Source organism: Pelobates fuscus, chromosome 3 (genome assembly GCF_036172605.1).
Source record: "Pelobates fuscus isolate aPelFus1 chromosome 3, aPelFus1.pri, whole genome shotgun sequence".
NCBI classification, from domain to species: domain Eukaryota; kingdom Metazoa; phylum Chordata; class Amphibia; order Anura; family Pelobatidae; genus Pelobates; species Pelobates fuscus.
The window spans coordinates 374424183-374439576 of record NC_086319.1 but is presented as its reverse complement, the minus strand read 5'-3'; the positions used below and the strand labels follow the sequence as shown (position 1 = coordinate 374439576).

Sequence of the window (15394 nt, the reverse complement as noted above, 5' to 3'; positions counted from 1 at the left end):
TCTGATTTCTAAGTCCCTGTGTCTATTCTGCTGTCTATTGTTTTTGTTTGTAACAAGTAGTATGACACTAATTAACTGCACTAGAATAGGTGCCCCAAATGTGTGAGAAGGCTATAAAGCTTGTTTGGAATATACACCCATTTCATTTTATTTTAGAACAAACGTTCACTATATTCATGTATCCCAGAAGACTATAAAAACCCATGGCGTAAGTTGCCTTGTTAGCGCAGTAGGTAGCGCGTCAGTCTCATAATCTGAAGGTCGTCAGTTCGATCCTCACACAGGGCATGTATATTTTGTAAGAAATAGAGAAATCCAGCATGTGTTCACACCAATCAAACAGTTTCCTTGAGCAACAATCCCTTCAGGACAGGACCATATATTGGCAAAATTCCATGAAATCATATCTAGACAAGTTAGAGGATGGGGCACTTTGTTTGAAGAATATTCTTTGTTTCGCAAGTATGAATTTTTGCCACTCTGCAACCCATTCTAATTGGGATGAAAGAGAAGCTCAGCATCAAAATGTGTCTTGGGGATCGTCTTTGGATAATTTCAGCCTCCTGATTTCTAAGTCCCTGTGTCTATTCTGCTGTCTATTTTTTTGTTTGTAACAAGTAGTATGACACTAATTAACTGCACTAGAATAGGTGCCCCAAATGTGTGAGAAGGCTATAAAGCTTGTTTGGAATATACACCCATTTCATTTTATTTTAGAACAAACGTTCACTATATTCATGTATCCCAGAAGACTATAAAAACCCATGGCGTAAGTTGCCTTGTTAGCGCAGTAGGTAGCGCGTCAGTCTCATAATCTGAAGGTCGTGAGTTCGATCCTCACACAAGGCATGTATATTATGTAAGGAATAGAGAAATCCAGCATGTGTTCACACCAATCAAACAGTTTCCTTGAGCAACAATCCCTTCAGGACAGGACCATACATTGGCAAAATTCCATGAAATCATATCTAGACAAGTTAGAGGATGGGACACTTTGTTTGAAGAATATTCCTTGTTTCGCAAGTATGAATTTTTGCCACTCTGCAACCCATTCTAATTGGGATGAAAGAGAAGCTCAGCATCAAAATGTGTCTTGGGGATCGTCTTTGGATAATTTCAGCCTCCTGATTTCTAAGTCCCTGTGTCTATTCTGCTGTCTATTTTTTTGTTTGTAACAAGTAGTATGACACTAATTAACTGCACTAGAATAGGTGCCCCAAATGTGTGAGAAGGCTATAAAGCTTGTTTGGAATATACACCCATTTCATTTTATTTTAGAACAAACGTTCACTATATTCATGTATCCCAGAAGACTATAAAAACCCATGGCGTAAGTTGCCTTGTTAGCGCAGTAGGTAGCGCGTCAGTCTCATAATCTGAAGGTCGTGAGTTCGATCCTCACACAAGGCATGTATATTATGTAAGGAATAGAGAAATCCAGCATGTGTTCACACCAATCAAACAGTTTCCTTGAGCAACAATCCCTTCAGGACAGGACCATACATTGGCAAAATTCCATGAAATCATATCTAGACAAGTTAGAGGATGGGACACTTTGTTTGAAGAATATTCCTTGTTTCGCAAGTATGAATTTTTGCCACTCTGCAACCCATTCTAATTGGGATGAAAGAGAAGCTCAGCATCAAAATGTGTCTTGGGGATCGCCTTTGGATAATTTCAGCCTCCTGATTTCTAAGTCCCTGTGTCTATTCTGCTGTCTATTGTTTTTGTTTGTAACAAGTAGTATGACACTAATTAACTGCACTAGAATAGGTGCCCCAAATGTGTGAGAAGGCTATAAAGCTTGTTTGGAATATACACCCATTTCATTTTATTTTAGAACAAACGTTCACTATATTCATGTATCCCAGAAGACTATAAAAACCCATGGCGTAAGTTGCCTTGTTAGCGCAGTAGGTAGCGCGTCAGTCTCATAATCTGAAGGTCGTCAGTTCGATCCTCACACAGGGCATGTATATTTTGTAAGAAATAGAGAAATCCAGCATGTGTTCACACCAATCAAACAGTTTCCTTGAGCAACAATCCCTTCAGGACAGGACCATATATTGGCAAAATTCCATGAAATCATATCTAGACAAGTTAGAGGATGGGGCACTTTGTTTGAAGAATATTCTTTGTTTCGCAAGTATGAATTTTTGCCACTCTGCAACCCATTCTAATTGGGATGAAAGAGAAGCTCAGCATCAAAATGTGTCTTGGGGATCACCTTTGGATAATTTCAGCCTCCTGATTTCTAAGTCCCTGTGTCTATTCTGCTGTCTATTTTTTTTGTTTGTAACAAGTAGTATGACACTAATTAACTGCACTAGAATAGGTGCCCCAAATGTGTGAGAAGGCTATAAAGCTTGTTTGGAATATACACCCATTTCATTTTATTTTAGAACAAACGTTCACTATATTCATGTATCCCAGAAGACTATAAAAACCCATGGCGTAAGTTGCCTTGTTAGCGCAGTAGGTAGCGCGTCAGTCTCATAATCTGAAGGTCCTGAGTTCGATCCTCACACAGGGCATGTATATTTTGTAAGGAATAGAGAAATCCAGCATGTGTTCACACCAATCAAACAGTTTCATTGCGCAACAATCCCTTCAGGACAGAACCATATATTGGCAAAATTCCATGAAATCATATCTAGACAAGTTAGAGGATGGGGCACTTTGTTTGAAGAATATTCCTTGTTTCGCAAGTATGAATTTTTGCCACTCTGCAACCCATTCTAATTGGGATGAAAGAGAAGCTCAGCATCAAAATGTGTCTTGGGGATCGCCTTTGGATAATTTCAGCCTCCTGATTTCTAAGTCCCTGTGTCTATTCTGCTGTCTATTTTTTTTGTTTGTAACAAGTAGTATGACACTAATTAACTGCACTAGAATAGGTGCCCCAAATGTGTGAGAAGGCTATAAAGCTTGTTTGGAATATACACCCATTTCATTTTATTTTAGAACAAACGTTCACTATATTCATGTATCCCAGAAGACTATAAAAACCCATGGCGTAAGTTGCCTTGTTAGCGCAGTAGGTAGCGCGTCAGTCTCATAATCTGAAGGTCGTGAGTTCGATCCTCACACAGGGCATGTATATTTTGTATGGAATAGAGAAATCCAGCATGTGTTCACACCAATCAAACAGTTTCCTTGCGCAACAATCCCTTCAGGACAGGACCATACATTGGCAAAATTCCATGAAATCATATCTAGACAAGTTAGAGGATGGGACACTTTGTTTGAAGAATATTCCTTGTTTCGCAAGTATGAATTTTTGCCACTCTGCAACCCATTCTAATTGGGATGAAAGAGAAGCTCAGCATCAAAATGTGTCTTGGGGATCGCCTTTGGATAATTTCAGCCTTCTGATTTCTAAGTCCCTGTGTCTATTCTGCTGTCTATTGTTTTTGTTTGTAACAAGTAGTATGACACTAATTAACTGCACTAGAATAGGTGCCCCAAATGTGTGAGAAGGCTATAAAGCTTGTTTGGAATATACACCCATTTCATTTTATTTTAGAACAAACGTTCACTATATTCATGTATCCCAGAAGACTATAAAAACCCATGGCGTAAGTTGCCTTGTTAGCGCAGTAGGTAGCGCGTCAGTCTCATAATCTGAAGGTCGTCAGTTCGATCCTCACACAGGGCATGTATATTTTGTAAGAAATAGAGAAATCCAGCATGTGTTCACACCAATCAAACAGTTTCCTTGAGCAACAATCCCTTCAGGACAGGACCATATATTGGCAAAATTCCATGAAATCATATCTAGACAAGTTAGAGGATGGGGCACTTTGTTTGAAGAATATTCTTTGTTTCGCAAGTATGAATTTTTGCCACTCTGCAACCCATTCTAATTGGGATGAAAGAGAAGCTCAGCATCAAAATGTGTCTTGGGGATCGTCTTTGGATAATTTCAGCCTCCTGATTTCTAAGTCCCTGTGTCTATTCTGCTGTCTATTTTTTTGTTTGTAACAAGTAGTATGACACTAATTAACTGCACTAGAATAGGTGCCCCAAATGTGTGAGAAGGCTATAAAGCTTGTTTGGAATATACACCCATTTCATTTTATTTTAGAACAAACGTTCACTATATTCATGTATCCCAGAAGACTATAAAAACCCATGGCGTAAGTTGCCTTGTTAGCGCAGTAGGTAGCGCGTCAGTCTCATAATCTGAAGGTCGTGAGTTCGATCCTCACACAAGGCATGTATATTATGTAAGGAATAGAGAAATCCAGCATGTGTTCACACCAATCAAACAGTTTCCTTGAGCAACAATCCCTTCAGGACAGGACCATACATTGGCAAAATTCCATGAAATCATATCTAGACAAGTTAGAGGATGGGACACTTTGTTTGAAGAATATTCCTTGTTTCGCAAGTATGAATTTTTGCCACTCTGCAACCCATTCTAATTGGGATGAAAGAGAAGCTCAGCATCAAAATGTGTCTTGGGGATCGCCTTTGGATAATTTCAGCCTTCTGATTTCTAAGTCCCTGTGTCTATTCTGCTGTCTATTGTTTTTGTTTGTAACAAGTAGTATGACACTAATTAACTGCACTAGAATAGGTGCCCCAAATGTGTGAGAAGGCTATAAAGCTTGTTTGGAATATACACCCATTTCATTTTATTTTAGAACAAACGTTCACTATATTCATGTATCCCAGAAGACTATAAAAACCCATGGCGTAAGTTGCCTTGTTAGCGCAGTAGGTAGCGCGTCAGTCTCATAATCTGAAGGTCGTCAGTTCGATCCTCACACAGGGCATGTATATTTTGTAAGAAATAGAGAAATCCAGCATGTGTTCACACCAATCAAACAGTTTCCTTGAGCAACAATCCCTTCAGGACAGGACCATATATTGGCAAAATTCCATGAAATCATATCTAGACAAGTTAGAGGATGGGGCACTTTGTTTGAAGAATATTCTTTGTTTCGCAAGTATGAATTTTTGCCACTCTGCAACCCATTCTAATTGGGATGAAAGAGAAGCTCAGCATCAAAATGTGTCTTGGGGATCGTCTTTGGATAATTTCAGCCTCCTGATTTCTAAGTCCCTGTGTCTATTCTGCTGTCTATTTTTTTGTTTGTAACAAGTAGTATGACACTAATTAACTGCACTAGAATAGGTGCCCCAAATGTGTGAGAAGGCTATAAAGCTTGTTTGGAATATACACCCATTTCATTTTATTTTAGAACAAACGTTCACTATATTCATGTATCCCAAAAGACTATAAAAACCCATGGCGTAAGTTGCCTTGTTAGCGCAGTAGGTAGCGCGTCAGTCTCATAATCTGAAGGTCGTGAGTTCGATCCTCACACAAGGCATGTATATTATGTAAGGAATAGAGAAATCCAGCATGTGTTCACACCAATCAAACAGTTTCCTTGAGCAACAATCCCTTCAGGACAGGACCATACATTGGCAAAATTCCATGAAATCATATCTAGACAAGTTAGAGGATGGGACACTTTGTTTGAAGAATATTCCTTGTTTCGCAAGTATGAATTTTTGCCACTCTGCAACCCATTCTAATTGGGATGAAAGAGAAGCTCAGCATCAAAATGTGTCTTGGGGATCGTCTTTGGATAATTTCAGCCTCCTGATTTCTAAGTCCCTGTGTCTATTCTGCTGTCTATTTTTTTGTTTGTAACAAGTAGTATGACACTAATTAACTGCACTAGAATAGGTGCCCCAAATGTGTGAGAAGGCTATAAAGCTTGTTTGGAATATACACCCATTTCATTTTATTTTAGAACAAACGTTCACTATATTCATGTATCCCAGAAGACTATAAAAACCCATGGCGTAAGTTGCCTTGTTAGCGCAGTAGGTAGCGCGTCAGTCTCATAATCTGAAGGTCGTGAGTTCGATCCTCACACAAGGCATGTATATTATGTAAGGAATAGAGAAATCCAGCATGTGTTCACACCAATCAAACAGTTTCCTTGAGCAACAATCCCTTCAGGACAGGACCATACATTGGCAAAATTCCATGAAATCATATCTAGACAAGTTAGAGGATGGGACACTTTGTTTGAAGAATATTCCTTGTTTCGCAAGTATGAATTTTTGCCACTCTGCAACCCATTCTAATTGGGATGAAAGAGAAGCTCAGCATCAAAATGTGTCTTGGGGATCGCCTTTGGATAATTTCAGCCTCCTGATTTCTAAGTCCCTGTGTCTATTCTGCTGTCTATTGTTTTTGTTTGTAACAAGTAGTATGACACTAATTAACTGCACTAGAATAGGTGCCCCAAATGTGTGAGAAGGCTATAAAGCTTGTTTGGAATATACACCCATTTCATTTTATTTTAGAACAAACGTTCACTATATTCATGTATCCCAGAAGACTATAAAAACCCATGGCGTAAGTTGCCTTGTTAGCGCAGTAGGTAGCGCGTCAGTCTCATAATCTGAAGGTCGTCAGTTCGATCCTCACACAGGGCATGTATATTTTGTAAGAAATAGAGAAATCCAGCATGTGTTCACACCAATCAAACAGTTTCCTTGAGCAACAATCCCTTCAGGACAGGACCATATATTGGCAAAATTCCATGAAATCATATCTAGACAAGTTAGAGGATGGGGCACTTTGTTTGAAGAATATTCTTTGTTTCGCAAGTATGAATTTTTGCCACTCTGCAACCCATTCTAATTGGGATGAAAGAGAAGCTCAGCATCAAAATGTGTCTTGGGGATCACCTTTGGATAATTTCAGCCTCCTGATTTCTAAGTCCCTGTGTCTATTCTGCTGTCTATTTTTTTTGTTTGTAACAAGTAGTATGACACTAATTAACTGCACTAGAATAGGTGCCCCAAATGTGTGAGAAGGCTATAAAGCTTGTTTGGAATATACACCCATTTCATTTTATTTTAGAACAAACGTTCACTATATTCATGTATCCCAGAAGACTATAAAAACCCATGGCGTAAGTTGCCTTGTTAGCGCAGTAGGTAGCGCGTCAGTCTCATAATCTGAAGGTCCTGAGTTCGATCCTCACACAGGGCATGTATATTTTGTAAGGAATAGAGAAATCCAGCATGTGTTCACACCAATCAAACAGTTTCATTGCGCAACAATCCCTTCAGGACAGAACCATATATTGGCAAAATTCCATGAAATCATATCTAGACAAGTTAGAGGATGGGGCACTTTGTTTGAAGAATATTCCTTGTTTCGCAAGTATGAATTTTTGCCACTCTGCAACCCATTCTAATTGGGATGAAAGAGAAGCTCAGCATCAAAATGTGTCTTGGGGATCGCCTTTGGATAATTTCAGCCTCCTGATTTCTAAGTCCCTGTGTCTATTCTGCTGTCTATTTTTTTTGTTTGTAACAAGTAGTATGACACTAATTAACTGCACTAGAATAGGTGCCCCAAATGTGTGAGAAGGCTATAAAGCTTGTTTGGAATATACACCCATTTCATTTTATTTTAGAACAAACGTTCACTATATTCATGTATCCCAGAAGACTATAAAAACCCATGGCGTAAGTTGCCTTGTTAGCGCAGTAGGTAGCGCGTCAGTCTCATAATCTGAAGGTCGTGAGTTCGATCCTCACACAGGGCATGTATATTTTGTATGGAATAGAGAAATCCAGCATGTGTTCACACCAATCAAACAGTTTCCTTGCGCAACAATCCCTTCAGGACAGGACCATATATTGGCAAAATTTCATGAAATCATATCTAGACAAGTTAGAGGATGGGACACTTTGTGTGAAGAATATTCCTTGTTACTCCAGTATGAATTTTTGCCACTCTGCAACCCATTCTAATTGGGATGAAAGAGAAGCTCAGCATCAAAATGTGTCTTGGGGATCGCCTTTCGATAATTTCAGCCTCCACCTCCTCCTTTGGAATATACACCCATTTCATTTTATTTTAGAACAAACGTTCACTATATGCATGTATCCCTGAAGACTATAAAAATATATGGCGCAAGTTGCCTTGTTAGCGCAGTAGGTAGCGCGTCACTCTCATAATCTGAAGGTCGTGAGTTCGATCCTCGCACCGGGCATGTATATTTTGTAAGAAATAGAGAAATCCAGCATGTGTTCACACCAATCAAACAGTTTCCTTGAGCAACAATCCCTTCAGGACAGGACCATACATTGGCAAAATTCCATGAAATCATATCTAGACAAGTTAGAGGATGGGACACTTTGTTTGAAGAATATTCCTTGTTACTCCAGTATGATTTTTTGCCACTCTGCAACCCATTCTAATTGGGATGAAAGAGAAGCTCAGCATCAAAATGTGTCTTGGGGATCGCCTTTGGATAATTTCAGCCTCCTGATTTCTAAGTCCCTGTGTCTATTCTGCTGTCTATTTTTTTGTTTGTAACAAGTAGTATGACACTAATTAACTGCACTAGAATAGGTGCCCCAAATGTGTGAGAAGGCTTTAAAGCTTGTTTGGAATATACAACCATTTCATTTTATTTTAGAACAAACGTTCACTATATTCATGTATCCCAGAAGACTATAAAAACCCATGGCGTAAGTTGCCTTGTTAGCGCAGTAGGTAGCGCGTCAGTCTCATAATCTGAAGGTCGTGAGTTCGATCCTCACACAGGGCATGTATGTTTTGTAAGGAATAGAGAAATCCAGCATGTGTTCACTCCAATCAAACAGTTTCCTTGAGCAACAATCCCTTCAGGACAGGACCATATATTGGCAAAATTTCATGAAATCATATCTAGACAAGTTAGAGGATGGGACACTTTGTGTGAAGAATATTCCTTGTTACTCCAGTATGAATTTTTGCCACTCTGCAACCCATTCTAATTGGGATGAAAGAGAAGCTCAGCATCAAAATGTGTCTTGGGGATCGCCTTTCGATAATTTCAGCCTCCACCTCCTCCTTTGGAATATACACCCATTTCATTTTATTTTAGAACAAACGTTCACTATATGCATGTATCCCAGAAGACTATAAAAACCCATGGTGCAAGTTGCCTTGTTAGCGCAGTAGGTAGCGCGTCAGTCTCATAATCTGAAGGTCGTGAGTTCGATCCTCACACAGGGCATGTATATTTTGTAAGAAATAGAGAAACCCAGCATGTGTTCACACCAATCAAACAGTTTCCTTGAGCAACAATCCCTTCAGGACAGGACCATATATTGGCAAAATTTCATGAAATCATATCTAGACAAGTTAGAGGATGGGACACTTTGTGTGGAGAATATTCCTTGTTACTCCAGTATGATTTTTTGCCACTCTGCAACCCATTCTAATTGGGATGAAAGAGAAGCTCAGCATCAAAATGTGTCTTGGGGATCGCCTTTGGATAATTTCAGCCTCCTGATTTCTAAGTCCCTGTGTCTATTCTGCTGTCTATTTTTTTTGTTTGTAACAAGTAGTATGACACTAATTAACTGCACTAGAATAGGTGCCCCAAATGTGTGAGAAGGCTATAAAGCTTGTTTGGAATATACACCCATTTCATTTTATTTTAGAACAAACGTTCACTATATTCATGTATCCCAGAAGACTATAAAACCCTATGGCATAAGTTGCCTTGTTAGCGCAGTAGGTAGCGCGTCTGTCTCATAATCTGAAGATCTGAGTTCGATCCTCACACAGGACATGTATATTTTGTAAGGAATAGAGAAATCCAGCATGTGTTCACACCAATCAAACAGTTTCCTTGAGCAACAATCCCTTCAGGACAGGACCATATATTGGCAAAATTTCATGAAATCATATCTAGACAAGTTAGAGGATGGGACACTTTGTGTGAAGAATATTCCTTGTTACTCCTGTATGAATTTTTGCCACTCTGCAACCAATTCTAATTGGGATGAAAGAGAAGCTCAGCATCAAAATGTGTCTTGGGGATCGCCTTTCGATAATTTCAGCCTCCACCTCCTCCTTTGGAATATACACCCACTTCATTTTATTTTAGAACAAACGTTCACTATATGCATGTATCCCAGAAGACTATAAAAACCCATGGCGCAAGTCGCCTTGTTAGCGCAGTAGGTAGCGCGTCAGTCTCATAATCTGAAGGTCGTGAGTTCGATCCTCACACAGGGCATGTATATTTTGTAAGAAATAGAGAAATCCAGCATGTGTTCACACCAATAAAACAGTTTCCTTGAGCAACAATCCCTTCAGGACAGGACCAAACATTGGCAAAATTCCATGAAATCATATCTAGACAAGTTAGAGGATGGGACACTTTGTTTGAAGAATATTCCTTGTTTCGCAAGTATGAATTTTTGCCACTCTGCAACCCATTCTAATTGGGATGAAAGAGAAGCTCAGCATCAAAATGTGTCTTGGGGATCGCCTTTGGATAATTTCAGCCTCCTGATTTCTAAGTCCCTGTGTCTATTCTGCTGTCTATTTTTTTTGTTTGTAACAAGTAGTATGACACAAATTAACTGCACTAGAATAGGTGCCCCAAATGTGTGAGAAGGCTATAAAGCTTGTTTGGAATATACACCCATTTTATTTTAGAACAAACGTTCACTATATTCATGTATCCCAGAAGACTATAAAAACCCATGGCGTAAGTTGCCTTGTTAGCGCAGTAGGTAGCGCGTCAGTCTCATAATCTGAAGGTCGTGAGTTCGATCCTCACACAGGGCATGTATATTTTGTAAGGAATAGAGAAATCCAGCATGTGTTCACACCAATCAAACAGTTTCCTTGAGCAACAATCCCTTCAGGACAGGACCATATATTGGCAAAATTTCATGAAATCATATCTAGACAAGTTAGAGGATGAGACACTTTGTTTGAAGAATATTCCTTGTTTCGCAAGTATGAATTTTTGCCACTCTGCAACCCATTCTAATTGGGATGAAAGAGAAGCTCAGCATCAAAATGGGTCTTGGGGATCGCCTTTCGATAGTTTCAGCCTCAACCTCCTCCCTTGGAATATACACCCATTTCATTTTATTTTAGAACAAACGTTAACTATATGCATGTATCCCAGAAGACTATAAAAACCCATGGCGCAAGTTGCCTTGTTAGCGCAGTAGGTAGCGCGTCAGTCTCATAATCTGAAGGTCGTGAGTTCAATCCTCACACAGGGCATGTATATTTTGTAAGAAATAGAGAAATCCAGCATGTGTTCACACCAATCAAACAGTTTCCTTGAGCAACAATCCCTTCAGGACAGGACCATACATTGGCAAAATTCCATGAAATCATATCTAGACAAGTTAGAGGATGGGACACTTTGTTTGAAGAATATTCCTTGTTTCGCAAGTATGAATTTTTGCCACTCTGCAACCCATTCTAATTGGGATGAAAGAGAAGCTCAGCATCAAAATGTGTCTTGGGGATCGCCTTTGGATAATTTCAGCCTCCTGATTTCTAAGTCCCTGTGTCTATTCTGCTGTCTATTTTTTTGTTTGTAACAAGTAGTATGACAGTAATTAACTGCACTAGAATAGGTGCCCAAAATGTGTGAGAAGGCTATAAAGCTTGTTTGGAATATACACCCATTTCATTTTATTTGAGAACAAACGTTCACTATATTCATGTATCCCAGAAGACTATAAAAACCCATGGCGTAAGTTGCCTTGTTAGCGCAGTAGGTAGCGCGTCAGTCTCATAATCTGAAGGTCGTGAGTTCGATCCTCACACAGGGCATGTATATTTTGTAAGAAATAGAGAAATCCAGCATGTGTTCACACCAATCAAACAGTTTCCTTGAGCAACAATCCCTTCAGGACAGGACCATACATTGGCAAAATTCCATGAAATCATATCTAGACAAGTTAGAGGATGGGACACTTTGTGTGAAGAATATTCCTTGTTACTCCAGTATGAATTTTTGCCACTCTGCAACCCATTCTAATTGGGATGAAAGAGAAGCTCAGAATCAAAATGGGTCTTGGGGATCGCCTTTCGATAATTTCAGCCTCCACCTCCTCCTTTGGAATATACACCCATTTCATTTTATTTTAGAACAAACGTTCACTATATGCATGTATCCCAGAAGACTATAGAAACCCATGGCGCAAGTTGCCTTGTTAGCGCAGTAGGTAGCGCGTCAGTCTCATAATCTGAAGGTCGTGAGTTCGATCCTCACACAGGGCATGTATATTTTGTAAGAAATAGAGAAATCCAGCATGTGTTCACACCAATCAAACAGTTTCCTTGAGCAACAATCCCTTCAGGACAGGACCATACATTGGCAAAATTCCATGAAATCATATCTAGACAAGTTAGAGGATGGGACACTTTGTTTGAAGAATATTCCTTGTTTCGCAAGTATGAATTTTTGCCACTCTGCAACCCATTCTAATTGGGATGAAAGAGAAGCTCAGCATCAAAATGTGTCTTGGGGATCGTCTTTGGATAATTTCAGCCTCCTGATTTCTAAGTCCCTGTGTCTATTCTGCTGTCTATTTTTTTTGTTTGTAACAAGTAGTATGACACTAATTAACTGCACTAGAATAGGTGCCCCAAATGTGTGAGAAGGCTATAAAGCTTGTTTGGAATATACACCCATTTCATTTTATTTTAGAACAAACATTCACTATATTCATGTATCCCAGAAGACTATAAAAACCCATGGCGTAAGTTGCCTTGTTAGCGCAGTAGGTAGCGCGTCAGTCTCATAATCTTAAGGTCGTGAGTTCGATCCTCACACAGGGCATGTATATTTTGTAAGGAATAGAGAAATCCAGCATGTGTTCACACCAATCAAACAGTTTCCTTGAGCATCAATCCCTTCAGGACAGGACCATATATTGGCAAAATTTCATGAAATCATATCTAGACAAGTTAGAGGATGGGACACTTTGTGTGAAGAATATTCCTTGTTACTCCAGTATGAATTTTTGCCACTCTGCAACCCATTCTAATTGGGATGAAAGAGAAGCTCAGCATCAAAATGTGTCATGGGGATCGCCTTTCGATAATTTCAGCCTCCACCTCCTCCTTTGGAATATACACCCATTTCATTTTATTTTAGAACAAACGTTCACTATATTCATGTATCCCAGAAGACTATAAAAACCCATGGCGTAAGTTGCCTTGTTAGCGCAGTAGGTAGCGCGTCAGTCTCATAATCTGAAGGTCGTGAGTTCGATCCTCACACAGGGCATGTATATTTTGTAAGGAATAGAGAAATCCAGCATGTGTTCACACCAATCAAACAGTTTCATTGCGCAACAATCCCTTCAGGACAGGACCATATATTGGCAAAATTTCATGAAATCATATCTAGACAAGTTAGAGGATGGGACACTTTGTGTGAAGAATATTCCTTGTTACTCCAGTATGAATTTTTGCCACTCTGCAACCCATTCTAATTGGGATGAAAGAGAAGCTCAGCATCAAAATGTGTCTTGGGGATCGCCTTTCGATAATTTCAGCCTCCTCCTTTGGAATATACACCCATTTCATTTTATTTTAGAACAAACGTTCACTATATGCATGTATCCCAGAAGACTATAAAAACCCATGGCGCAAGTTGCCTTGTTAGCGCAGTAGGTAGCGCGTCAGTCTCATAATCTGAAGTTTGTGAGTTCGATCCTCACACAGGGTATGTATATTTTGTAAGAAATAGGGAAATCCAGCATGTGTTCACACCAATCAAACAGTTTCCTTGAGCAACAATCCCTTCAAGACAGGACCATACATTGGCAAAATTCCATGAAATCATATCTAGACAAGTTAGAGGATGGGACACTTTGTTTGAAGAATATTCCTTGTTTCGCAAGTATGAATTTTTGCCACTCTGCAACCCATTCTAATTGGGATGAAAGAGAAGCTCAGCATCAAAATGTGTCTTGGGGATCGCCTTTGGATAATTTCAGCCTCCTGATTTCTAAGTCCCGGTGTCTATTCTGCTGTCTATTGTTTTTGTTTGTAACAAGTAGTATGACACTAATTAACTGCACTAGAATAGGTGCCCCAAATGTGTGAGAAGGCTATAAAGCTTGTTTGGAATATACACCCATTTCATTTTATTTTAGAACAAACGTTCACTATATTCATGTATCCCAGAAGACTATAAAAACCCATGGCGTAAGTTGCCTTGTTAGCGCAGTAGGTAGCGCGTCAGTCTCATAATCTGAAGGTCGTCAGTTCGATCCTCACACAGGGCATGTATATTTTGTAAGAAATAGAGAAATCCAGCATGTGTTCACACCAATCAAACAGTTTCCTTGAGCAACAATCCCTTCAGGACAGGACCATATATTGGCAAAATTCCATGAAATCATATCTAGACAAGTTAGAGGATGGGGCACTTTGTTTGAAGAATATTCTTTGTTTCCCAAGTATGAATTTTTGCCACTCTGCAACCCATTCTAATTGGGATGAAAGAGAAGCTCAGCATCAAAATGTGTGTTGGGGATCGCCTTTCGATAATTTCAGCCTCCTCCTTTGGAATATACACCCATTTCATTTTATTTTAGAACAAACGTTCACTATATGCATGTATCCCAGAAGACTATAAAAACCCATGGCGCAAGTTGCCTTGTTAGCGCAGTAGGTAGCGCGTCAGTCTCATAATCTGAAGTTTGTGAGTTCGATCCTCACACAGGGTATGTATATTTTGTAAGGAATAGAGAAATCCAGCATGTGTTCACACCAATCAAACAGTTTCCTTGAGCAACAATCCCTTCAAGACAGGACCATACATTGGCAAAATTCCATGAAATCATATCTAGACAAGTTAGAGGATGGGACACTTTGTTTGAAGAATATTCCTTGTTTCGCAAGTATGAATTTTTGCCACTCTGCAACCCATTCTAATTGGGATGAAAGAGAAGCTCAGCATCAAAATGTGTCTTGGGGATCGCCTTTGGATAATTTCAGCCTCCTGATTTCTAAGTCCCTGTGTCTATTCTGCTGTCTATTTTTTTTGTTTGTAACAAGTAGTATGACACTAATTAACTGCACTAGAATAGGTGCCCCAAATGTGTGAGAAGGCTATAAAGCTTGTTTGGAATATACACCCATTTCATTTTATTTTAGAACAAACGTTCACTATATTCATGTATCCCAGAAGACTATAAAAACCCATGGCGTAAGTTGCCTTGTTAGCGCAGTAGGTAGCGCGTCAGTCTCATAATCTGAAGGTCGTCAGTTCGATCCTCACACAGGGCATGTATATTTTGTAAGAAATAGAGAAATCCAGCATGTGTTCACACCAATCAAACAGTTTCCTTGAGCAACAATCCCTTCAGGACAGGACCATGCATTGGCAAAATTCCATGAAATCATATCTAGACAAGTTAGAGGATGGGACACTTTGTTTGAAGAATATTCCTTGTTTCGCAAGTATGAATTTTTGCCACTCTGCAACCCATTCTAATTGGGATGAAAGAGAAGCTCAGCATCAAAATGGGTCTTGGGGATCGCCTTTCGATAATTTCAGCCTCCACCTCCTCCTTTGGA

General features: G+C 39.4%; 14 non-coding genes across 14 annotated transcripts; all 14 read left to right on the top strand.

Annotated features, from left to right (window-relative positions):
- Positions 1-776: 776 nt before the first annotated feature.
- TRNAM-CAU (transfer RNA methionine (anticodon CAU)) lies at positions 777-849 on the top strand. Its single transcript has one exon. It is a non-coding gene; the product is annotated as a tRNA-Met (tRNA).
- Positions 850-1337: 488 nt separating this feature from the next.
- On the top strand, positions 1338-1410 carry TRNAM-CAU (transfer RNA methionine (anticodon CAU)). Its single transcript has one exon. It is a non-coding gene; the product is annotated as a tRNA-Met (tRNA).
- A 1613-nt stretch (positions 1411-3023) lies between these two features.
- On the top strand, positions 3024-3096 carry TRNAM-CAU (transfer RNA methionine (anticodon CAU)). Its single transcript has one exon. It is a non-coding gene; the product is annotated as a tRNA-Met (tRNA).
- Positions 3097-4146: 1050 nt separating this feature from the next.
- TRNAM-CAU (transfer RNA methionine (anticodon CAU)) lies at positions 4147-4219 on the top strand. The gene has a single exon. It is a non-coding gene; the product is annotated as a tRNA-Met (tRNA).
- A 1050-nt stretch (positions 4220-5269) lies between these two features.
- On the top strand, positions 5270-5342 carry TRNAM-CAU (transfer RNA methionine (anticodon CAU)). The gene has a single exon. It is a non-coding gene; the product is annotated as a tRNA-Met (tRNA).
- Positions 5343-5830: 488 nt separating this feature from the next.
- On the top strand, positions 5831-5903 carry TRNAM-CAU (transfer RNA methionine (anticodon CAU)). The gene has a single exon. It is a non-coding gene; the product is annotated as a tRNA-Met (tRNA).
- A 1613-nt stretch (positions 5904-7516) lies between these two features.
- Positions 7517-7589, top strand: TRNAM-CAU (transfer RNA methionine (anticodon CAU)). The gene has a single exon. It is a non-coding gene; the product is annotated as a tRNA-Met (tRNA).
- Positions 7590-8527: 938 nt separating this feature from the next.
- Positions 8528-8600, top strand: TRNAM-CAU (transfer RNA methionine (anticodon CAU)). The gene has a single exon. It is a non-coding gene; the product is annotated as a tRNA-Met (tRNA).
- A 377-nt stretch (positions 8601-8977) lies between these two features.
- TRNAM-CAU (transfer RNA methionine (anticodon CAU)) lies at positions 8978-9050 on the top strand. The gene has a single exon. It is a non-coding gene; the product is annotated as a tRNA-Met (tRNA).
- Positions 9051-9988: 938 nt separating this feature from the next.
- TRNAM-CAU (transfer RNA methionine (anticodon CAU)) lies at positions 9989-10061 on the top strand. The gene has a single exon. It is a non-coding gene; the product is annotated as a tRNA-Met (tRNA).
- A 484-nt stretch (positions 10062-10545) lies between these two features.
- TRNAM-CAU (transfer RNA methionine (anticodon CAU)) lies at positions 10546-10618 on the top strand. The gene has a single exon. It is a non-coding gene; the product is annotated as a tRNA-Met (tRNA).
- A 938-nt stretch (positions 10619-11556) lies between these two features.
- Positions 11557-11629, top strand: TRNAM-CAU (transfer RNA methionine (anticodon CAU)). Its single transcript has one exon. It is a non-coding gene; the product is annotated as a tRNA-Met (tRNA).
- A 377-nt stretch (positions 11630-12006) lies between these two features.
- Positions 12007-12079, top strand: TRNAM-CAU (transfer RNA methionine (anticodon CAU)). The gene has a single exon. It is a non-coding gene; the product is annotated as a tRNA-Met (tRNA).
- Positions 12080-13018: 939 nt separating this feature from the next.
- TRNAM-CAU (transfer RNA methionine (anticodon CAU)) lies at positions 13019-13091 on the top strand. The gene has a single exon. It is a non-coding gene; the product is annotated as a tRNA-Met (tRNA).
- Positions 13092-15394: the final 2303 nt, after the last annotated feature.